Here is a 25036-nt window from a genome sequence, read left to right on the forward strand (position 1 = left end):
ATTGCGGTGCGGTGCCGATCGTGGACGGCAGTTGGTTCCGGGAACTCCCCGTCCCCCGCCCGGTCTACCGAGCCCACCCAACAAATGGAAAATCCTGGCTCTGGCATTTTGTTTGGAGTAAATAAATTGTCAAATAGTCAAAAATGACTAGCAAATATTAAATTAATTTAAATAACCACTAATAACCATTTGCCAGGGTGAAGACCAGAGGTAGCTGTACATTCTGATTCCAATGCTGAGTACAGTAAACTGAGTATCAAGCGTGAGGGAGTATGAATGGTTGTTATCTATTTTAGTTTAAATTGAGGACCTCAATTCTTTCTGTTGTACAATTTGTTTTTAAAAATGACACTAAATCAACAATTCAAAATGTTGAATGAATTCAAAGATAATTGGTGAAATCCAATTTTGTTATCTATTATAATTTCTACTAGCAGGAAATATCTAGTTACCGCTTCTTGGTGAATTCTTTCTGCAGTAGTTAACAGCTGATTGTCACTGGATGATTATGCCTTAATCATTAGTTCTTCATCATTAAATCAACTTTCAGACAGAGAATAATGGTATAGGGATGGTCTGCTCCCGGTGGGTGCCACCATTGCCTAGAAGGACAGCACCGTGCAGTGGCACGTGTACAGCATACAAGGCTGAGGGGGTACAATGGGGAAGGAAGGCTTTGCAAGAGGTTGGGGGGGGGGGGGGGGGGGTGGGGAAGGGGGAACACATGGGGGGCAATGGCGAAGGAAGGCTTTGCAAGGGGTTGGAGTGGAACGGGACATGATAGAAGGCAAAAGGAGCAGGAGAGCTTTGCAAGGAGGTGGAGGAGGAAGGGGACCAATGGGAGGCAGAGGGTTGACTGAGGGGTGGGGAGCTGGAGCCTGACAAAGGTAACCAAAACACTGACAAACAAGGGAGGGTGAAAGGGATACCACATGGATGAATGGGAGGGGATGCATGCAGAGTCTCGAGTAGGAAAGTGGGAAGGGGTGGGGAAGTGGTTGTTCATGTGTCACAAGAGGGATAGATTGCATGCGGACTCACAAGAGGTTGGTTGGAAGGGAGACAGTGTAGTCATCAGTCATGAGGGCAATGGGGAACTCTGAAAGTCAAAGTAATTGGTCTGGGGCTTTCAGTCAGGAGCCAGAGAGTAAAGGCAAACCTGGGGCTCTGTAGACCTCACAGTCAATAGTCAGAGAGTGGGGGCGGTCATGGGGTGCAGCGGGCCATGCTGCAGGAGTATCCATTAGGAGCACAGAGTACTCCTGCTCCAGGGAAGGGAAAGTGCTGTGTGTTCATAGGAATAAAAAACTTGTCAGGAGGAACCTTGGAAATAAAAATCGCATGCTTCATTCTTAGCCACCACACGACTCCACATGCAACGACGGAAGCTCCACCAGCAGAACTGTTTATGAAGCATCGTCTCAGAATGAGACTGAGCCTCATATTTCCAAATTTGCCAGGGAGGGTAGAGAAGAACGAAGGTAATCAGAAAACAAGATACGATTTGTATAGTAGAGTCCGGACATTTATGCTAGATGAAGCCGTATATGTAAGAAACTTCGGTAGTGGGCCAAGTTGGATCCCAGGGATTATTGTCGGTGAGGCCAGACCCCTTTCATCCCAAGTAGACATGGAAGGCCGGATTGTTCCTAAACACGTGAATCACCTGAGGAGCAGGGAGATGCTTCCACAGTCAATTGTTGCTACCAAGGAATGTTATCGAACCCATAAGTGCCGAAGGACCTGATCAACCTGTTAAAGACATAACTGATGTCTCCGTTGAATCAAAAAGCAATGAACTGCCTGTGCCAAAAGAGGTACCTGTTATCGTAGTTCTTGTTAGTGTCGATCCTCAGGATATAGATTATACCGCTCTACCCAGAACAGAAAACCCCCTCAATGACTTGATTTGTAATTGCTGGGCCTATGTGTGTAAGTGTATAATCTGAATTCATGACAAAGTGCGAGTGTGATTATTTCTAAGATTTTTGATATTGTTTTCTATTCACCTGTATAAAGTAATTTGTGTAAGGAATGTAAAAGGGGAGTGATGTGGTGCTTGTTGCTTTAAGGCCAGCCTTACTGAGTAAGGTTGTGTGGTCCAAACAGCCAATTGACACTGAGAATGGGGAATCTCATAAGTTTTCCTAGCCTAGAAGCAGATAGCTAATCCAACAGCTCTGTAAATAAAGTTTGTCGTTCAACTAAAGAAGCCCCTCATTAATACATCTCTTCAATGGCCTTGGTGGAATTCATACGCAAGTGTGATTCAGAAGTGGGTTGTCTTCAGCCTAGGTTTTCTTCCTCTCCTGGCCCAGTGTGCAAATAGATTTTTGGGGAGAGAGGAGGAGGAGGAGTGTGTTTGTATGTGTGTGCGTGCATATCCAAGCAGCCTCTACCTGTGTGTGAATATGTCTGGCTCACTCCCCCAGTCTTGGGGTTTACTGTCAAGCCCTCAACCATAATCAATATGGGAGGTTAGGATATTAATATTGCTGAGAAGTTCAGCTGAAGATGGGAAGATGTATTTCCTTTCTGTCCTTTTAGGGAAGAGGTCAGGAAAAGCCAAAGCCACCATTGAGGGAAGAGGTCAGGAAGTGGACAACAGCTTCAGCTCCTCTCACGGACAGAGAAACTGTCACTGCCTCCAAGAAGCACTGCACCTTCCTGGGATTTCGAATGGCAGGGAATCCATCACCGAACCAATCCCAGTACTAACTACCCTCAATACTCATCTGTGCTCAAGTTCATTGGAAATAATCTTCACGCTAATAGGACGATGCTCAACTACACCTGAAGATCTAACCTAGTTCTTCCCCAATTAAAATACATAAAGATGGTTCCAACAACCCCTTTTTATACTCTGCTGATGTTGTAACACTTTTGAGTACAAATACGTGTCCATCTGTTCCTACTCAGATGAAATTACATTGTTTCATAATTTGCCATGGTGAGATTTGAACTCTTGATCTTGGGGTTACAAGCCCAGTACCATAACCACTTGGCTATCAAACCAGCACTTCTGTTGATGTTGTTACTCTTTCGAGTACAAACACGTTTCAATCCGTTCCTATTCAGATGAAATTACATTGTTTGCCATTGTGAGATTTGAACTCTTGATCTTGGGGTTACAAACCTAGTACCATAACCACTTGGCTATTTAGGCCAAGCCAAAAAGAACTGCATTCACAAAGAACCAGTTAATAAAGTGACGACAAAGGTGGGATTCGAACCCACACATACAAAGCACAATAGATTAGCAGTCCATTGCCTTAACCTCTCGGCCACCTCGTCATGAGATCTAGTGATGTTGTAACTCTTTTGAGTACAAACACGTTTCCATCTGTTTCCAGATGAAGTTACATTGTTTCATAGTTTGCCATTGTGAGATTTTAACTTTTGATCTTGGGGTTACAAGCCCAGTACCATAACCACTTGGCTATTTAGGCCAAGCCAAAAAGCACCGCGTTCACAAAGAACCAGTTAATAAAGTGACGACGAAGGTGGGATTCAAACCCACGCGTGCAAAGCACAATGGATTAGCAGTCCACGCGTGCAAAGCACAATGGATTAGCAGTCCATTGCCTTAACCTCTTGGCCACCTCGTCATGAGCTCTGTCAATGTTGTAACTCTTTCGAGTACAAACACGTTTCTATCTGTTCCTATTCAGACGAAGTTACATTGTTTCACAGTTTGCCATTGTGAGATTTGAACTCTTGATCTTGGGGTTATAAGCCCAGTACCATAACCACTTGGCTATTTAGGCCAAGCCAAAAAGCACTGCGTTCACAAAGAACCAGTTAATAAAGTGACGACGAAGGTGGGATTCGAACCCACGTGTGCAAAGCACAATGGATTAGCAGTCCATCGCCTTAACCTCTCGGCCACCTCGTCATGCTCTCTGTTGCTGTTGTAACTCTTTCGAGTACAAAGCTGTTTCCATCTGTTTCAGATGAAGTTACATTGTTTCATAGTTTGCCGTTGTGAGATTTGAACTCTTGATCTTAGGGTTACAAGCCCAGTACCATAACCACTTGGCTATTCAGGCCAAGCAAAACAGTGGCCCTTGTAACTCTTTCGAGTACAAACATGTTTCCATCTATTCCTATTCAGATGAAGTTACATTGTTTCATAGTTTACCATTGTGAGATTTGAACTCTTGATCTTGGGGTTACAAGCCCAGTACCATAACCACTTGGCTATTTAGGCCAAGCCAAAAAGCACCGCGTTCACAAAGAACCAGTTAATAAAGTGACGACGAAGGTGGAATTTGAACCCACACGTGCAAGGCACAATGGATTAGCAGTCCATCGCCTTAACCTCTCAGCCACCTCATCATGAGCTCTGTTGATGTTGTAACTCTTTCAAGTACAAACATGTTTCCATCTGTTCCTATTCAGCTGAAATTACATTGTTTCCCATTGTGAGATTTGAACTCTTGATCTTGGGGTTACCAGCCTAGTAACATAACCACTTGGCTATCATACCAGAACTTCTGTTAATGTTGTAACTCTTTCGAGTTCTGTCGATGTTGTAACTCTTTTGAGTACAAACACGTGTCCATCTGTTCCTATTCAGATGAAATTACATTGTTTCATAATTTGCCATGGTGAGATTTGAACTCTTGATCTTGGGGTTACAAGCCCAGTACCATAACCACTTGGCTATCATACCAGCACTTCTATCAATGTTGTAACTCTTTCGAGTTCTGTCGATGTTGTAACTCTTTCGAGTACAAACACATTTCCATCTGTTCCTATTCAGATGAAGTAACATTGTTTCATAATTTGCCATTGTGAGACTTGAATTCTTGATAATCTTTTAAATGAAAACCAAATCAACAAAATTGGGATAAATCAGGCACAGCCCCTAATTCAGGTCAGCTGTAAAACCAAGGACAAAGTTTAAAGGAACCTTACAAACTTTAAATCAAAACTATAAAGATGGTTCCAACAACCCCTTTATATACTCTGCTGATGTTGTAACTCTTTTGAGTACAAACACGTGTCCATCTGTTCCTATTCAGATGAAATTACATTGTTTCATAATTTGCCATGGTGAGATTTGAACTCTTGATAATCTTTTAAATGAAAACCAAATCAACAAAATTGGGATAAATCAGGCACAGCCCCTAATTCAGGTCAGCTGTAAAACCAAGAACAAAGTTTAAAGGAAACTTACAAACTTTAAATCAAAATGTGATTAAAGGGGAAAACAAAACACCCCAGTCCCCGCGGTGCCCACCGAGCACGGAAGGCCTTGAGAGTGCCAGCAGACACCGCGTGCTCCTTCTCCAGGGACATCCGGCAGCGAACGTAGCCACGGAAGAGGGACAAACAATCGGGCGGGACTCCCCCGTCGATCGCCCGCTGCCTGGACCTGTTAATGGCCAACTTGGCCAGGCCCAGGAGCAGGTTCACGAGGAGGTCCTCCTCCTTCCCGACCCCCTTCCGCACCGGGTGCCCATAGATCAGGAGCGTGGGGCTGAAGTGCAAACAAAACATCAATAAAAGGTTTTTCAAATAACTAAAAAGGGAGTGCAGCCTACAACACCCTACGTATACATGGTCCACGGACTCCACAAGACCGCAAAAAGGGCACGTGTCCTGAGAGTCCGTGAACCAATGCATCCTCTTGTTATAAGGGACTGCTGCATGCAACACCCTCCAACCCAGGTCCCCGATAGAAAGGGGGAGGACACCTCCGTAGAGGGCCTCCCATCGGGGGCCTCCGCCGCCGGACAGCAACAAGGCACGCCAGGGCGTGTCTGGTCGACGGACAAGGGCAAGAAAATGGAAGGTGTGCAGCAGCAGTCCGTACAAAAAGCCCCTCTTTGCCGTGCCAAAAGGCACGGAGGGCATGTCCCCGAGGCGGCTCATATTGCGGGGCACCAGCACCCGAGGGAGGGTTCGGGGCTTGGGGCCAATGTGGAATTCTGTCCGAACAGGGGAACGTTCAGACGGAAGACTACCGCGCACCCGGGCCACCTCAAGACCCAAAATAACGTCGGGTCCGAGCACGACCATTCTCAGGTCTTGGATGGCATCGGCTGCAACCTGGACACTCACAGACGCGCGTCGCTCCAACCCTTGTGGGAGCATCCAGCCCAGTCCTCCGCCACCCAGCACGTCCCCGATCCTGGTCACCCCTGCGGCCACAGCCCTCCTCTCCGCCAACCACTGAAAAGGACGAAGGGGCAAAGTGACGACGAAGGTGGAATTTGAACCCACACGTGCAAAGCACAGTGGATTAGCAGTCCATCGCCTTAACCTCTCAGCCACCTCATCATGAGCTCTGTTGATGTTGTAACTCTTTCAAGTACAAACATGTTTCCATCTGTTCCTATTCAGATGAAATTACATTGTTTCCCATTGTGAGATTTGAATTCTTGATCTTGGGGTTACCAGCCCGGTAACATAACCACTTGGCTATTTAGGCCAAGCCAAAAGGCACCACGTTCATGAAGAACCAGTTAATAAAGTGACGACGAAGGTGGGATTCAAACCCACGTGTGCAAAGCACAATGGATTAGCAATCCATCGCCTTAACCTCTCGGCCACCTCGTCACGAGCTCTGTCACTGTTGTAAGCCCACCTTAGCCAAGTTGTTGGAAATGGCTAATTGATTTATAATTCCTCAATAATATGATGAGCTAACTCCATTGGTTTTAGCTAATTACACACATTATCTTAAACTTAGAACATTGCCTTCCCTAAGCTATGTCTCTTACCTTACTGTCTTTACACGAGTCCTTTTACAGGACAGTGTGTGTTCCTGATAGGGAAGGAGTCGAAATCATATGTCATTTCTCTCCCAGCTGTTACACTATTATAATTCTCTCATAAGAAATGCTAATGGAGAAATACAGAAATAACGTAAACTGGCTTCTGATTAACTACTGATCATTAATTACTTATTCTTCATTACCAGAGTAATTATGGTACTTCCTTCTAATGAAATCATCTGTTGCTAGTCAGTGATTGCTTTGTAACACTGTTTTGCGTTTGTTTGTTGTAAAAGATTAACAACATCAAAATGGCTTCTTATCTCAGTGTTAACATACTGAGTTCAAGATCAAGTGTTTTGATCTTGTTAGCTTAGTACAATGTATATAACATGACATTCACCTGAAAATGGTTGGGTTACACTAAAATCTAGTACCCCACTAAAGCACGGGCCCTGGAATTTTGCACTTATCATCCTGACAGAGAAGAGCACGTTCATGATCCAAAAAACCACTGTCACTTTCTGAGGGGGTGCCTCAGCAATCCTTGTACTCTTTTGGATGACAGATTGCCAAACTTCCGTGAGAAGCTTTGAGCCTCTTTAAACACAGATTTCCCCAGCCATGATGGCAGCAGTCTGAACGTTCATGACAACAAGTTGAGCTTGCTCAGTCTGAGCTTCCACCACAGCACTCAGACATTGGGTGGTTTCTGCTTATGGTGCAATGGAAGCCGAGACATCAACCATCAGAAGCTGCATTATGGTTGAGTCTGCAAGTGTGGGAATCATAGAATCCTAGAATGGTTAGAGCACAGAAGGAAGCCATTCAGTCCATCGAGCCCATGCCAGTGCTCTGCTAGAGCAATGTAGCTAGTCCCACTCCCTGCCCTTTCCCTGTAGCCCTGCAAATCTTTTATCTTCAGATACTTATCCAACTCCCAGGCAGTACATTCCTAACCTAACCAGGAGCTGCATTTCAAATGGTTTCCTCTCATGTCACATCTGGTTGTTTTGCATCTGTGTCTTCTGGTTCTCCCCCCCTCTACCGACAGTTTCTCTCCATCTACTCTGTCTGGATTCCTCATGATTTTGAACACCTCTATCAAATTTCCTCTTAAACCTCTCTTCTATAAGGAAAACAACCCCAGTTTCTCCAATCTATGTAACCTTATCTGTGGAATTATTCTGATAAATATTTTTCACACCCTTCCTAAAGTGCAGTGCCCAGAATTGGACATCACATTCCAGATGAGGGTGAGCTAGTGTTTTATAAAGGTTCAACATAACTTTTTTTTGCTTTTGTATTCAAAGCCCCTGTTGATAAAGCCCAGGATGCTGTATTTTTATTAACCACTTGCTCAATCTGCCCTGCCACCTTCAACAATTTGTGCACATATTCCCCTAGGTGCCTCTGCTCCTGCACTCCTCTTGGAATTGTGCCCTTTATTTTATACTCTCCCTTCGTATTCTTCCTACCAAAATATATCACTTAACACTTTTCTGCATTAAATTTAATCTGCTACATGTCTGCCCATTCCACCAGCCCTGTCTATGTCCTTTTGAAGTTTATCACTACCCTTCTCCGTGTTCACAGTAATTGCAAGTTTTGGTGTCATTTGTGAGCTTTGAAATTGTGTGCTGTAATGCAGCTGGCCACCAATTCCACACTGAAAACTTTGGGGTCCAAACTCTGTAGAAATTCATGTACAAGATTGGTGCTGGCTACAATCCTCCATGCTCCTTGACAGTGACTGCAGGCTTTCTGATAGGCCTGCCTATGCACCAAAACTTTCTGTGTGCATATGGTGAGGTGAGAGTGACCACCCTTGACATCAAGGCAGCATTTGACTGAGTGTGGCATCAAAGAGCCCTAGCAAAACTGGACTCAATGGGGATCAGGGGGAAATCTCACTGCTAATTGGAGACATAGCTGGCACAAAGGAAGATGGTTGTGGTTGTTCGAGGTCAATCATCTCGGTTCCAGGACATCACTGCGGGAGCTCATCAAGGTAGTGTCCTAGGCCCAACCGTCTTCTCATGCTTCTTCAATGATCTTCCTCCCATCATAAGATCAGAAGTGGGATCTTCGCTGATGATTGCAGAATGTTCAGCACCATTCGCAACTCCTTAGATACTGAAGCAGTCCATGTCCAAATGCAGCAAAATCTGGACAATAATCAGGCTTGGACTAACAAGTGGCAAGTAACATTTATGCCACTCAAGTGTCAGGCAATGACTATTCCAAACAAAAGAGAATCTAACCATTGTCCCTTGGCATTCAATGGCATTACCATCACTGAATTCCCCCCCTACTAATATTCTGGGACTTACCATTGATCAGAAACTGAACTGGACTAGCCCCATAAATACTGTGGCTACACGAGCAGATCAGAGGCTAGGAATCCTGCGGCGAGTAATGCACCTCTTGACTCCCTAAAGCCTCTAGGTCATCTGCAAGGCACAAGTCAGGAGTGTGATGGAATACTCTCCACTAGCCTGGATGAGTGCAGCTCCCACAACACTCAAGAAACTTGACACCAGCCAGGACAAAGCAGCCCGCTTAATTGGCACCCTTTCCACAAACACTTACTCCTTCCACCACCGACAAACAGTTGCAACAGTGTATACCATCTACAAGATGTACTGAAGAATTCACCAAGGCTCCTTAGGCAGCACCTTGCAAACCTATGACCATTACTAAATAGAAGGACAAGGGCAGCAGATACTTAGGAACACCAACACCTGGAAGTTCCCCTTCAAGCCACTAATCATCCTGACTTGGAAATACATTGCCATTCCTTCACTGTCATTGGGTCAAAATCCTGGAACTCCCTCCCTAACAGCACTGTGGGTGTACCTACACCAAAAGGACTGCATCGGCTCAAAAAGGGAGCTCACCACCACCTTCTCAAGGGCAACTCGGGGTGGGCAATAAATGCTGGCCTCGCCAGCGACACCTACATCCCATAAATGAATTTAAAAATGTGCAGAATTTAGATTTGTATTAAAGAATATTTTGGAATTTTTACTTCATCAATGCAGGTCTACATAGCAACATAACCTGTCCTGTGTATCGGTGAGCCTCTTAAAAGATATTCAAAACAATGACTTTGGCAGCAAAACCTAACACTACCCCCAAATCAAAGGCAATTTCAGAATGATTGTCGAAATTTTCTAATATATTCAATTGATTAATCAAACCAATACATGCAGTAATTATTCCTTTTAATGAATCATATTTGAGACTTTTTCAAATAGTTGCACTTTATTCCCTAAAGACTGCAATATGTTAAGTAACATTATGCAAATATCCAAGACTCCATTCACCAGCTTTTAGCAGTGGTCAGCAAAAACTTAGATTCAATGGCTATTTTAGAATAGCAAACTGACTAAAGATTCCCAAATTACCAATTACTAACCTAATAGAGCTTGACTGATGTTGTGCTGAACACAATGGAGAAACAATTGGCCATGTACACAATTCAGCACATGTGGTCATTTCAAGGTCATAATCAAGATCAAGTCTCTACAGGCACCCAGTGTGAAAACTTTGTCTGGCCTTTTTGGATGGGTTGAGAATTCACTTAATTGTCACCAGAAAAACAGAAGATGGTGGGACTGTCCACAGCCTCCTGCATTTCTCAATAACAACACCACTGCCTATGTAGAAGCTTTGAGAAACCACTTCCTGTGGTAGTTGTTGGCTCTTTAGGCAGGAATACATAGCTTGTTCATTTGTAGTGTTGGCACTAGGAAGGGCAATAATAGATGGTATTGCTGTTTAACCGAGGACAGAAACCTTTTGCTCTGTTGCTCATGCGGCAGATTTTAACAAGATGTTTGAAGCCTGAAAGGAAAAATGTTAACTCAAAACCCATCCACTTACACATACAATAGTTAAAACACAGCCTAGTCATTTGTGCGTATAAACCCATATTATTATCAGGCTCAGTGAGGTTTAGCTTCTGTAAGAACTTAGCTTCATGCTCGGAATTTAGTGAACCCTTTCATTTATACAACTACAATTGACAACAGCTGAAGCTTTAGGAGCAGTGCTGCACTGCTGAGTACCATTTACAGGAGTGAGCTAGTCTGCAAGCAGCAGATCTGGCAACAAATGTAAGCGCTGGTGCAGATGAGAGAGATATCACTATATTTTTAGACACCCCAGATTAGGGGTTTGCAGTGGAAGAGGAAGTTATTGGCATTTATAAGGCATATGCATTATCCATGTTGATCAGCCAGCAACAAATTTGGAGCAACAGGACAGGCCAGGAGGTGCAGGAACTGCGCAAAAAAAAAAAATTGCTTGCTGAATTTTTTGGCTCCCCAGGCACTTTGGGACCTTCCCTGGGATCTCCACAGGCTCTTGGCTGCTCTCAGGTGGCCTGTTTTGTTGAGATCTGCTAAGGGCATACCAAACTGAAATCCTGGAGTAGCCTGGCAACTTCCTCAGGACATACTTCCCTTGATGTGGAGAGGAACTGCGATTTCCTTGCCTAAAGGGCATTAGTAAACCAGATGGGTTTCCAAGGCAATCACTGTTATTGAGACTAGCTTTTACTTCCAGATTTTATTAATTGAATTTAAATTCCACCAGCTGCTATGGTAGGATTTGAACCCAAGTCCCCAAAATATTAGCCTGGGCCTTTTGGATTACTAGTCCAGTGACATTGCCACTACATCATTGCTTCCCTGACTGGACCCCAGCTTACCCTAATACAAAAGCAAAATGTGGCAAATGCTGGAACTCTGAAATAGAAACAAAGCCTTCTCTTTTACCTCCTCTCTTCTCACCATCCAAGGCCCCAAACACTCCTTCAAGGTGTACTTCTTTCAATTTAATATATTGTATTCATTCCTCACAATGTGGTCTCCTCTTCACTGGGAACATCAAATGCAAACGGGATGAATGCTTTGCGGCATACATCCATGCAGTCCACAAGCATTCAGTTGCCTGGCATTTTAATTCTCCACCTTTCTTCCACTCTGACCTTTCTGTCCTTGGCCTGCTGCAGTGCTCCAATGAAGCTCAAAAGCAAGTTCAAGGCACAGGACCTTGTCTTTAAGCTGGGCACATAATATCCTTCGGGATCCAACACTGAGTTTAACAATTGTAAATCATAATTCTGTCCCCGCTTGTTTTGTGCTGGTTTGGTTTCTTCACGCATTTCTTTTTTTAATTCCACCCACACCTATGTCCCCTCCTGCCTCCTATGCCAAGCTCTGCCTTACCTTTTAGAAATGTTGAAAGAATCGGTAAATCTCTGGCACCTTCCTTTATTTCAGTGAATTTATTGAGAAAGGAAATGAAGATTTACAATGTCAAGTGTACACTAATCTCAAAACTTAGCTCCCTAGCAGAGCAAGAGCCATGGAAAATTTTGGATCCAATGGATGAACTATGTTTGTGATGAACAAACAAAATAGGTAAGAGAATAAAAATCATTTAATGGGAAAGTCTACCACTGTAGTGAGTAAAATATCACAATTATGCAGTGATAGCTTACAAGCTGAACATTTTAAATAACCTTGATCTTCAGCATGGAACATTACCCAGTCATACCCCTTAATCGTGAAAGAAATGTGTCAGTACACTAGAATTTAATTGCTTACTCCAAGCAATTGCTGTAGGAAGGTAAGGGGGGTAGGAGAGTTTACCACTAATTTGTTTAGAATTAGGAAGATTGCTCAGTTGAACAGCAGTGCCTTGCATTATATACACCATTAAGCATACGAAAGCAACATTAAATAGTCATTAATCAAAATGCCTCTGCAGAAGCACTTTTAAAAATATTTATAATTATGGAGAAACCATGGGGAAGATTTTGACCTAATACTTTAGGCTTTAAAGTGTCTCCGAGGTGACCAAGGTGGGGATTTAAAGCTACAATGCACCATCTTGGTAAATAAATTGAACCACAGGCTAGAAATGGTTGCCTGGAGGATCATTAAGGCACTGATTGATAAATTAAGTTGCCTGCAGCACTCATTAAAGAGGTTTCACACAATTTTGGTGAGTAATACTTCATTTAATGACTACTCTGAACAGTGACCAGCTGCGCAGAGTAAACAAGTCTTTGCTGAAGTTTTTAGGCGTTACCTTAAGTCATGCTCAGTTTTCAATGTTTACTTGCTGATTGAGATCAACCGACCGTACTGCATTACAGAAACATCACAGAACACTCTCTGCCACTTGTCAACACTCAACCAACATTTTTCCCAGAAATTCACTCAGGAATTAATCTAAATAGAGTCAATGCTGCTCAACTCTACCTTATTGGGAACCTTATAGGAGTCACCAGGAGAAAAGGAGTGCTTGGTCTTGGGCAACTTGTTTGAGGGTTTCCTTGCTCCTAATAAGGAATTAGAGGAAGAGATAAGGTAAGCTGGAGCAGTACCAGCTGTTGCAAGAGAGGACAACAGAGCTCTCAACAGAAGGCCCTATTGACCCAGACTCTTCAGACAGCACTGCTACAAACGTTTGATCCAAAAACAATACATGAGGAGACTACACTTTATGAATAAAAAGTCAATCTGTGGCCTATGGAACAAAAACTCAAATATGGCAGCCAGGATTGCATTGTCTGTGACAGTCAAGGTCACAGTAGAGCTTAATTTTTATGCAGCTGGAACTTTTGAGGTGACAATAGGTAATATAAGTCACATGTCAGTTCTGTGCACTTCTCTATAAGGAAATGTTCTGCATCTCTATATGCTCTGACAAATGATAGTGAAGTCCAGAGGCAGGGAACTCTAGGATTCAACAGGATTACATGATTCACCATGGTTCAGGGAGTCATTGACTGTTTCCTTTTTAATCTTTCATGGGATATTGCCATTGCTGGAAGCCAGCATTTGTTGCTCATTCCTATTTGCCCTTGAGAATGTGGCAGTGAGCCACTTTCTTAAACTGCTGCAATCCATCAGGTGTTGATACACTCACAGTGCTGTTAGGAAGGGAGTTCCAAGGTTTTGATCCAACAACTGTGTAGGAACAGCAATATAGTTCCAAGTGGCTTGGAGGGGAACATGCAGGTGGCTGTGTACCCATGTATCTGTTCCCTCCTCATCACACCACCTTTTCAGATTTACAAGTTTAGATACTGATGCTGCTTAGAGAATTGCTTAGAAGAATGATCTGAACATGGTGAGACACTGGGCATGAGTCCCCTGGTGCCCAGGGCAGTGGACAAGGTTAGCATAGCTTGTCAAAGGGCAAGGTTACATATGTGTTTTGTTCCAGAGTACACAGATGTGGGCTTCAATGGGGAGATGGGACAGTGTGTACAAAGAAAGATTGATGGTTACTCACAATCAAATGCCTGATGCACTGACAGACAGAAAGCCTCTGGTCAATGTGTGTGGAGGAGTCCAGCACTAACTTGGCACAGGATTTCGTACAGAGTTTGGAACTTATCCTCCCTGGCATGGAACAGGTGGCCAACATCATGAGGAGACAGTTACAGATGCATCCATTTGATGGTCATGCATCATTTGATGGTCAACAATAACATTTGAAAGTCTTTGAAAAGCTCATAAATCTGTCAAGATAAACATTACTTGAATAGCCCACAATCCCCTTGACCTCTGTGTCAAACAAACCCTGCTGAGCAGAATCCATTAGTGGTTTGGAAAGAAACCAGGCATTCAGAATGACATTCTATTGAAGAATTGTATAAATAATCCTTGCTGAGCAGAATATATTAGCAGGTTGGAAGACAGCCATGCATTTATAATAACATTCCACTGAACAACTCAGCCAACAAACCCTTCTGAGCAGCATCCGTTAGAACCTTTGAAGGCAGCCATAAACTCAAGCATCTGCCAAAGCTTTGAAATAGCCAAACAGGCCGCCAAGCTGAACTTGAAGGAAAGAATGAAAACAATGGGAATATTTCATATTATCGGATCTGTATTTCACCATTGTACAATTCAGAATAGTACTTTATCCAGTGCATAATATACTCTAATGCAGCTGAAGACCTTTACACTTTCACAATTCCCTTGACAGCTTTCCAGTTGTCAGAAGTAACAACCTGGAAACCATATTATTTAATGGTCACTTACCTTTTCAAAACAAAGCACTTTGATCAATCACTATAGTAAAGACATATATAACTTAAGACATATATAACTTAAGCCACAGCACTTCATTATGCATGCAAAGTAGGCAACATCTTCATATGGTTCCCACCTCCAAGCCACATTTCACCCATGGTTCACAAGCCCCTGAGCTGGTGTGATTTATGCTGCCTATCAAAACCAGCCCAACTTAAGGTCTATAATTGTCATTTCCACAATGGTGCTAGCAACATCAGGACAGCAGCGTGCAGGCTCCCTACCTATCCCCTTACCCTGTGCCAATGAAAATTGCCAGTGCCGGGAATGAGGACGGGAATTCCAAATTTGGCTCCTACATGTCTTTTTTGAAGCCTGCCAGTTGCATTTTGACCCAGCGTTGGAAAGGAAAATTCAGCCATTGAAGTTGGAGCTTGCTAAGTTTTTGTCCGGTAAGGGTACCTAGGGATATGGAGCAAACGTAGGTAGTGGGATTGAGGTACAGATCAGCCATGACCTAATTAAATGGTAGAGCAGCCCCAAGGTAGATAATAACCTATTATTCCTATGTTTCTAATTAAACTACAATGGATATTTAATAAACATTGACTGAAAACACAGACCATCTGTATTGATGAATGAAAATGCTTTTCAATGGTATGACCATTTTGTAATTGACCTCTGATGCTTTTCCAAGTGCTGGAAGAAACAGAAGTAAATGGTGTTATTGCTGATCCAGCTTCCTTAAGGGTACCCAATTAATACTTTAAATTAGCAAAGCTACCTCCCAAGGTTTCCTGTCTCCTGGTTTATGTTATATTAAAAAATTTTACTTCTATTGGGAGTTAACCCCCTTATAAACTGAAACTTGCAGTACAGAAATAGCATAACATAAGCAAAACCAAAATCTAGTACAGGTTATACAATGAAAAATAAATAAATCACAACAAAGATACAATCCATCATTTCACTGGAAGTCGTGGTCAATGGAAATATTCCCCCAATTACTGTTATATCAAGATGAAGATTACAATTGTATATAGGAAAACGGTTTGACATAGGGCGAGAAAAGACAGAAGTCCATTTAGTCAGTTCCAATCTAATACATCTCATGACTCATTCACTTTAATGTTTATCCAATTCTCTCAATTTATTTTGCATTATTTCCCTTTGTTGATTCTCTAGGCAGTCCATTCCTCATATTCACTGTCCACGACATTAAAAAAGTTAAATCTAAACTGTCCCTACACCTTCCTTCTTCTGAACTTGAACATGTGTTTTGTGGCAATCTCAGACATATAAGGAGCTTCTAACATTGACAGTCTGGATTTTTCTGACCCCCGAGGAGTTGGGGGGAGCAGGTTGGGGAGGAGGGAGGGTATGGAGGGGAGGGGGAGGGGTTGATGGAGGGGGTAGTGGTGCAGGAAAATCGGGTGGCTGTCGCAGATCAGTTCCCTGGCACACTCCTGTTGTCGGGTAACATCCCCAGGGTTGGGCTGGTAACAGTATTTGCTGCACCCCTCTTTCTAATAGGATGGTTAAAGCCCCAGTTAAGGGCGATTTTGCAGCATCACCAGAATGTTCCCACTGGCAGAGCTGCCCTCCACCACATGTGGAGACTGCCTGCTCAATGGAGATGGCCTCCCAACAGCAGGCCAGGGAACCAAAGGATCAGAGAGGAGGCCATAAGTGCAGCCGTGTTCAATCCTGTGGCGGGGTTTCCCTTCCATCCTAATATCCGTGCTGGCTTCAGGAGTCTTCAACTTCACTTAGGCCAGCAAGATCACCTCCAGGTTGAAGTGGCCTTGCGGTCTCCAACCTGTCTCAGCCATGCCCAACTCTCCCAGTGCAGGTGTTGAGGATTCCACTCCCTGAATGTGCAGTTGGTTGGTGAACATGCTCAGCACATTTTTGCAGATGGATGCCTGGTGTCCTTGCAGCATTCATGCCACCTTTATTCTGTGCCAGTCCACTACAGTATTTGAGCTACTACCATCAAACCAGCAGCTGGGCGGCAAGTGCAACCTGCTGATATGATCTATGACTCTGGTGCACAACCCATGCATAGGTGGCTAGCTTACATATGATGAAAGCCAGACTGCCACAAGAAACATCTTAAAACAAACCAAGCAATGGTCTCAAGCAATGCTTCCACTGAATGGCCTGCTCTGTGTCACAATTCATTATGGTTTGCTGTATGCTACAGAACTTTGTCATCAAGAAAGCACATCATTTGCCACAGGGTATATGGCAAACTGCTGAGGAGGAGGAAGAAGAGGAGAAAGGAAGGAAGCAGTCATCACATCCTCTTTCATAGTGTGCTGTATACGATTTATGCATCTGACCATGGTACCAGTGAACACAACCCCAATTCTCCTTCTACAGCAGTCTTGCAGCTTCCCTTGCCTCTGTTACTGACCTTCTCTTGGCCACAATGCTGAAATAAGAGTCATCACAAAGCAACCATTATAATTTGATGCTGACAGAGAAATCATCCAATAGTCACATGGGTGTTAACTAATTACCCTCCTGCACTCCTTTAATGCCCATCTCTATGCTACCTTCTAAAGTACACAGGGTGCCAGTATCTGAGCTGGTGGCTGCAAGCATGAGATTGGGTGATGGCGTTTCTTCATCACCATGTGACTCTCCTGCACCAGTGCAGGTTGCAGTTCCTGGCTGTCTGAAAGGAGGAAGGCACATGAATCAGATTACTGTCAGGGTTGGGAGCAAGAGAAAGCAAGAGTTAAATGCTTGTAGTTTCAGTATCCTGTACCTCAGAAGAGATTGTACAATATGAGGAAATGAGATGTGAGAAGGAGGATAAGGTATGAAGATACCATCATCTCCTATGGCTTCAGCCCGGCTGTTGGCCACAGCCTCTATCATGACCGCTCCAATGATAGTGAGTAAAATCTCCTCCATCAGGGTGAGGACATACAGATGTACCTTCGCCATTAGTTAGGCACTGCTTCTTCCAGCTGTGTGCCAACCTGTCCTGCAATAGAGAGGAAAGTGTATCAGTGAGTGTGGTGCAATGTGTTTGGTTGATGTGCCAGTCACAGTTGAATAGTGTATACGCCAGCTGTGAGATGTGAGTGTGATGTCTGCAGCACTGCTAAGTGTATGAGGATGAGGTGAAGCTACGAATGTAATGAGTCACCTGACCCCCTGTGGATAAAGGGCTTCCCTCCACCTATCCACTTCTTGCACAAAGGCCTCCAATGCTGCAACTGAGAACCCTGGAGCCTGCTCTCTGACCTGTTATTTCATTAGTCAAAGTTCTTCCTGCTCAAACTATCCTAATCACTTCCAGAACACAATGCTCCAGTCAGAATGCACCTCCCTTTTAAGAAGTGCAGCTGGCTTTAAGCAATGCCAGCTAGCTTTAAGTAGTGCCAGTCTTATATAAAGTTGGTTGCCTCCTGAGGTGTGCAGCCACTCAACAACACATTTAACACTGCACTGCACACTGCTATTGCTTAAATAAGCAGGCAGCACACTAATATTCTTTAAATTCGCATCCAAAACAAAGTTTTTGTGCTGCCTGCATTGGAAGGAATGGGCACAGGTCTATCATGCATCATGATCCTCTTGTTTTCTGGACTTATCCAATTTTTCTCATAGCTATTTACAATGAGGGACTGAAGATACAAGGTTAAATGCAAGAAATTTAGAAACAATTACAACAGAAAGTTCTTTGCACTGTGGGGTCGCTCTAACTTTGGGTGATAGTGCAAAATGGCGATATCAGATCAGTCAATGGCAAGGCAATGAATGTCAGGAGAGATGTATCATGGATGGCTGGCCTGATTTGCTCATTTCACACTACAGCCCAAAGTCAAACCTAACAGCAGAGAATCTTGAAGCTTAAGAATTCACTTGTAGAGAAAGTGGATCATGCAGAAAATATGTCAACATTCAAAATTAGGCTGATGATAGTGAAGGGTACACTGGGATGCGGAAGGATAATGGGTGATTTTCTCCTGTAATGGGTGAAAGCAGAATGGATTTATCGGGTCAAGTGACCTTTTCTTTGTTATAACTTCAATATCTTGCCATGAAATTTTGAAGGTGGGGAACTGGGTACTCATACTCCTGTATCGGTGCTTGAGATGTTTTTTAGGAGATAAGTGCTGCTACCTTCCAAGTTTCATTCTTTCCAGGTGGGGAAGCTTTACTCTCTGTTTAGCGCCTTTTTCAGAGCTAGCAACCTGGCAGAGACATGGGTTACCTTCACCATCCCCAGCCCTGCCCATCATAGACAGATACTAACGTATGATCTGAGAAAGTAATTTTTGAAATTAATTACAAATACACATAAGGATCACACATGTTCTACTTTGGGATGGCATGTATACACTAAAAATGTTTATGTACAGTAGATGTCATGCCAAGCTCAGTGTATTTCTGTGAAGCCATAATGCTGAGAAAGAAATGATTGGTCTTATGTCATTAGCTTGTGGTTTTATGTGGCACATACAAAGTTAGGCGAAAAACTGTTTACCCTCAACTTCCCTTGAACAAACAACATCTAGAACTAGGGCACCATAAATAGCATTACAGTAGCACCACATACTCTCCAACTTTGGAGAGGCTGAATAAGAGAATGTAGGACCAAATTATACATTGCAAGAGAACTGTGAAGTTAGCATAACAAAGTTATCGCACTGAATCACACCTTTTGCATTGCTTTGTAAGCAGAATGCTTTACTCAAAAAAAGCATTGTACACTAATGATTTAATGTGCGTAGCCTTAAAGCAGCGGGAAAAAAAACTCCACATTGAGATTAAACTGGACATGAAATAGCCTTACCAGTTTGATGTATTCAGAAACACATTCCTGAGCCAAATATATGAATAACTGACCTTTCTTAATTACATTAATTCTTAACTAGGTTTAAAAAGGAACAGAAAATTTTAGTCAAATTCTGTAGTTATTTGTTAAATTTAGCTAACAAACAATCTGGGGCAATCGCAGTTAAGTTGATACAGTAAATTACATCTTATGGTTTTGTACTGAGATAATTAGATTTATTGCCAATTTAAACCAAATAAATTGAAAAAAGCACCTTTGTCTTAAAGTGAAAGTATGTTGAAAATTATATTTATCTCCATAATTATGAAGGAATTTTTGCTGTTCTAAACTAGAGACAACCCACACACTGAGATTTTTATAAAACAAATTTATTAGTTAAAATGCTTGGGATTTAATATAAGTATTTCATCTTTCCTTTGGCTGTTAGAATTCCTGCTGTGCCTGTTAGAATTCCCACTGGATTACTGACTTTCCCTCCTAATGAAGTCTGTCATCATTCTTTAGACTATGCGACTCCTTCTGTAGGTTATGGGTCAGGACACAAAGCACACTACTACAACACACAGAATTCATGAATTACATTCATCATAATCAGACTAACAGTGCTGGTAAGTATTTCACTACAACTTCTTCCAAACTGGAAAATCTTGTAAATAAATCATTTTCTACCAGAACGGCAATAACATCATACAGTTCTTCCTTTCTACTTTGTAAAATGAACAGTGAATGAAAGATATTTTAAGATGTTTTATTATTACCGTCTTTTCAACCGTATGGTTATTTTATGTCACCTATTATTCAACATCTTCCCAGCATCAAAATTTGAATTTCTGAGAAAATGTTTTACAGGGTTTGATAGCAAAAAGCATTTAAGAACACATAGAGCATTAACAAAGTGTTGGATCTTTTTTCTGTTCCAATTTTCTTACCTCCTCTCCTGACCATACTGAATAATGTGAAGAATCATGGTGCTCCAGTGTGCAACATTCTGCTCTTCAGCAACATCCCAGTAGCAACATGTTTATAAAGAATTGAAAGGATCTCACCCTTTGTCTGAATTTCTTTCTAGAAAATTGACATGGTCAGAATTTTTCGTGGTGAATGGAGGCTGGAGGGAATAAAATCAGCAAATTAAGTAATGAAACATTCTGTGTATTGACACTGCATACAATTTGAACATTCCCAGAAATGTTTGGATTAGACAAAACTCAAATTTTATGAAGTATATTTTTTATATAAACAAGATTCACAAATGAATTATACTTGGGAACAGAAGCACTATTTCCATTCATGTATGAGGGTCATAACAAATTTAAAAGTCACATCTTCCAACTATAAAGGCTGAAAGGTTCACAGGGGTCCCCTATTTTCATGAAAATGAAGGCCATCGCAGGACTGACTGAAGGTCAGAGGGCATGAATTTTCAGTTCCATCTGTTTGGCCCTCTGCTGCAGCTGCAATGAGGGACCCCATCCTAAATATTCTCTTTATGGTCTTACAGGCCATTGATAATATGATGGATGTGAAGATTGGATTTTTTTCTTTAAAAAAATTTTAATTACAAGGGTAGAGATGTCTCGTTTTTTTAAAACAAAATTGTGAAGCTCTGGAACAAAATTATGCTTAATGTTTATATTTTAAGCCTGTGTTCTTTGCAGCTTGCTCATGCAGCACATCATACCTGAAAGTGATTCTCAACAATTTTTATAATTGACTCCACCAAAATATTCCCACTTTCTCACACTTTTCTAGGTAAGTCCAGGGTGGGAAAGTTTCACTCTAAATTCTGTTCTGACTCTTTCACTTTCCCTGGTGCATGCTTCTCTTAGCTTCCCTTTTGTATGTCTTTGTGTTTCACATCTCCTCCCTCACCTTCCATCTTTTATTTGTCTCAGTTCCTTTTTTGTTCCCTTCACTGTCTTTTCTGTTCTGCCTCTGCTCCATCCCTTTTATCTTTCTTGCTCCTTTTCAGAGTGCCTCACTGACTATTTCATCTCTCTGGTCTCTCTCGCTCTGATCCCTGCTGTCTGTTTATCACTTTCTTCACTGTCCATCTCAATACCATCCCTTCCATCTACCTCCTTTCATTCTGTCCCCATTACCCCTTGTGTTTGCATATCTTGATCTGCTTAAGTCCCTTCTGTCTGTCTATCTCTCTCCTTTCACTTGCTTTATTTCTACTTTTTCCTCTCTCTCTTTCTCTCTCCACTGGCATTTTGGTTGGCTATCTTCTAATGAGATAGTTGGAGTTGAACTGTATATATGCTTCCAAATGCATCTGCACAGAGCATTGTAATTCCATGTTTTGCAGTGTTTTATTAGGCAAGGGAGTCAAGGATTATGTGGGGCAGACAAGAAAGCAGAGCTGAGACCACAACCAGCCATGCTCGTATTGAATGGTGGAGTAGGCGTGAAGGGCAAAATGGCCTACTCCTGCTCCTATATTCCCACATTCTCAGAACTGTGCTGTGGTAAAATCAATGGTTCAATATAATTTCACTCCAGGTCATCATGATGTTATTGGGAATGGTATTAGGCAGTCATATCAGAGAGTAAGGTTTCTTCCCAGGACAGCAGCTTTACATATTGTCAGGAAGTTATACCTCGGTAATTTTCAAATATGGGGCTGAATCGTCCCAGCTTTACATGAAGTGTGGTAGCAGGCGAGTAAAACAATGTTTTTCCCCGCCAGCTGCAATGGCGGCTTTTCACATCGTATCATCCCAAACCCGCCACATTAATTATGTATTCCCAGGAAACATGACGTTTCCATGGCAGGCGGTCTCTCATTCGCCCACCACACCATCACCTCGCTGCTTCATCATGCCGGGCACCATATTTAAAGTCCAGCCACGTGCACACCTCTCAGTGCTTCCAGCCCACGACTGCTGCAAAAGGCCCTGAAAGGCAAAAAGACTGCAGCCCCCCAGGTTCAATGACATGTCCCTCAAGCACCTTTTGGATGCAGTGGAGGCTTGCTGTGATGTCCTCTATCCCCGCTCTGGCTGTAGGATGGACAGCAATATCACTAATCCAGCTAGGGAGGCGATGGCAGTGGTGGTCAATGCCAACACCCTGCAAAAGGGGACAATCACCCAGTGCTGCAAGAGGATGAATGATCTCCACTCCGCCGGGATAAGTCACTCTTCTCATCACTCTCAACTCACACACTCACAAACCTATCACACATCCACAGGGCCCTCACTCATTGCCAGTTCAAGGGACATCACCATTCACTCTCTCACACTCACCATCATTTTCCTCATCCCGTCCATGGAACCACTCACCACCCACACATGCCAGACATACTTATCATCTGGCCTGGCAGTCATTCTGCTTACACTAGCTCTATTTCTATTCATGCAGCATAAGCTGGCACTCAACAAGAGGAAGAGGTCGCAGACTGGAGGAGGAATGCCTGAAATCAAGGTCCTCATGGACTTTGAAAACAGTCATCCAGCTGGCGAGGATCTGGACCAGTCCTGTGCCGACGGTGAGGTCGGCGGTGCTCTACCAAGTGAGGGTCCAGCAGTGCAACATCCATCAGTCAGTTATGGTTTGATGTGACTGCTATTACAGAAACTTGGCTGTGGGGTGACCAAGGCTAGGAACTGAATATTCAAGGGTATTCGATATTTAGGAAGGACAGGAAAAAAGGAGAAGGAGGTGGCATGGTATTGTTAGTTAAGGATGAAATCAGTGAAATAGCAAAAGAGGATATTAGCTTAGAAAATCTAGATGTAAAATCAGCCTGGGTGGAACTAAGAAGCAATAAGAGGTGGAAAACATTAGTGAGATTTGTCTATAGGCCTCCAAACAGTAGTGGTAAGATAGAGAATGATATTAAACAGGAAATCAGAGATGCATGTAACAAGAGTGCTACAGTAATCATTTTTTAAAATTCATTCACAGGACGTGGGCTTTGCTGGCTGGGCCACTATTTATTGGTCATCCCTCAATTCACACCTCATTATGTTTTAGGTATGTCTGGTGCTGCTCCTGGCATGCCCTCCTGTACTCTTCATTGAACCAGGGTTGATCCCCTGGCTTGATGGTAATGGTAGAGTGGAGGATATGCCAGGCCATGAGGTTACAGATTGTGTTTGAGTGCAATTCCGCTGCTGCTGATGGCCCACAGAGCCTCATGAGTGCCCAGTCTTGAGTTGCTGGATCTGTTCGAAATCTCTCCCATTTCGCATGGTAGTCATGCCACACAACACGATGGAGGGTATCCTCAATGTGAAGGCGGGACTTTGTCTCTGCAATGATTGTGCAGTGGTCACTCCTACCGATACTGTCATGGACAAATGCATCTGTGGCAGGCAGGTTGGTGAGGATGAGATCAAGTATGTTTTTCCCTCTTGTTGGTTCCCTCACCACCTGCCACAGACACAGTCTAGCAACTACGTCATTTAAGACTCGGCCAGCTCGCTCAGTAGTGGTGCTACCAAGCCACTCTTGATGATGGACATTCAAGTCCCCCACCCAAAGAAAACTCTGCACCTTTGCCACCCTCAGTGCTTCCTCCCAAGTGATGTTCAACATGGGAGAGCGCTGATTCATCAGCTGAGGGCAGTACGTGGCAGTCAGTAGGAGGTTGTGTTTGACCTGATGGCATGAGACTTCATGGGGTCCGGAGTCAATGTTGAGGACTCCCAGGGCAACTCCCTCCCGACTGTATACCACTGTGCCGCCACCTCTGCTTGGTCTGTCCTGCTGGTGGGACAGGACATACCCACGGATGGTGATGGTGGAGTCAGGGACATTATCTGTAAAGTATGATTCTGTGAGGATGACTATTGTCAGTCTGTTGCTTGACGAGTCTGTGAGACTCCTCTCCCAATTTTGTTACTAGCCCCCAGATGTTAGTAAGGAGAACTTTGCAGGGTTGACAGGGCTGAGATTGCCATTGTCATTTCCAGAATCTAAGTTGATGCCGGGTGGCCTGTCCAGTTTCATTCCTTTTTTATGTTTTTGTAGCTTGCTAGGCCATTTCAGAAGGCATTTAAGAGTCAACCGCATTGCTGTGGGTCTGGAGTCACATGTAGGCCAAACCAGGCAAGGATGACAAAATTTCCTTCCCTAAAGGGCATTAGTGAATCAGATGGGTTTTTACAACAGTCAACAATGGTTTCATGGTCGCTATTAGACTTTTAATCCCAGGTTTTTATTAAATTCAAATTCTACCATGACAGGATTTGAACCCAGGACCCCACGGCATTACTTTTGGTCTCCTGGATTACTAGTCTAGCAACAATACCACTACACCATTGCCTTCCCAAATTATGAGTGACTTTAATCTACATATAGACTGGGCAAACCAAATTAGCAATAATACTGTGGAGGATGAATTCCTGGAGCATGTATGATATGTATTTTTCTAGACCAGTATGTTGAGGAATCAACTAGGGAACAGGTTATCCTAGATT

General features: G+C 43.1%; 6 non-coding genes across 6 annotated transcripts; all 6 read right to left on the reverse strand.

Annotated features, from left to right (window-relative positions):
- Positions 1-3212: 3212 nt before the first annotated feature.
- trnas-gcu lies at positions 3213-3294 on the reverse strand. Its single transcript has one exon. It is a non-coding gene; the product is annotated as a tRNA-Ser (tRNA).
- Positions 3295-3495: 201 nt separating this feature from the next.
- trnas-gcu lies at positions 3496-3608 on the reverse strand. The gene is made up of 2 exons: positions 3572-3608; positions 3496-3540 (listed from the first exon to the last, which is right to left on the reverse strand). It is a non-coding gene; the product is annotated as a tRNA-Ser (tRNA).
- A 205-nt stretch (positions 3609-3813) lies between these two features.
- trnas-gcu lies at positions 3814-3895 on the reverse strand. The gene has a single exon. It is a non-coding gene; the product is annotated as a tRNA-Ser (tRNA).
- Positions 3896-4256: 361 nt separating this feature from the next.
- trnas-gcu lies at positions 4257-4338 on the reverse strand. Its single transcript has one exon. It is a non-coding gene; the product is annotated as a tRNA-Ser (tRNA).
- Positions 4339-6206: 1868 nt separating this feature from the next.
- trnas-gcu lies at positions 6207-6288 on the reverse strand. The gene has a single exon. It is a non-coding gene; the product is annotated as a tRNA-Ser (tRNA).
- Positions 6289-6485: 197 nt separating this feature from the next.
- On the reverse strand, positions 6486-6567 carry trnas-gcu. The gene has a single exon. It is a non-coding gene; the product is annotated as a tRNA-Ser (tRNA).
- Between the last annotated feature and the right edge of the window lie 18469 nt (positions 6568-25036).

This window comes from Carcharodon carcharias, chromosome 3 (genome assembly GCF_017639515.1).
Source record: "Carcharodon carcharias isolate sCarCar2 chromosome 3, sCarCar2.pri, whole genome shotgun sequence".
Taxonomy (NCBI): domain Eukaryota; kingdom Metazoa; phylum Chordata; class Chondrichthyes; order Lamniformes; family Lamnidae; genus Carcharodon; species Carcharodon carcharias.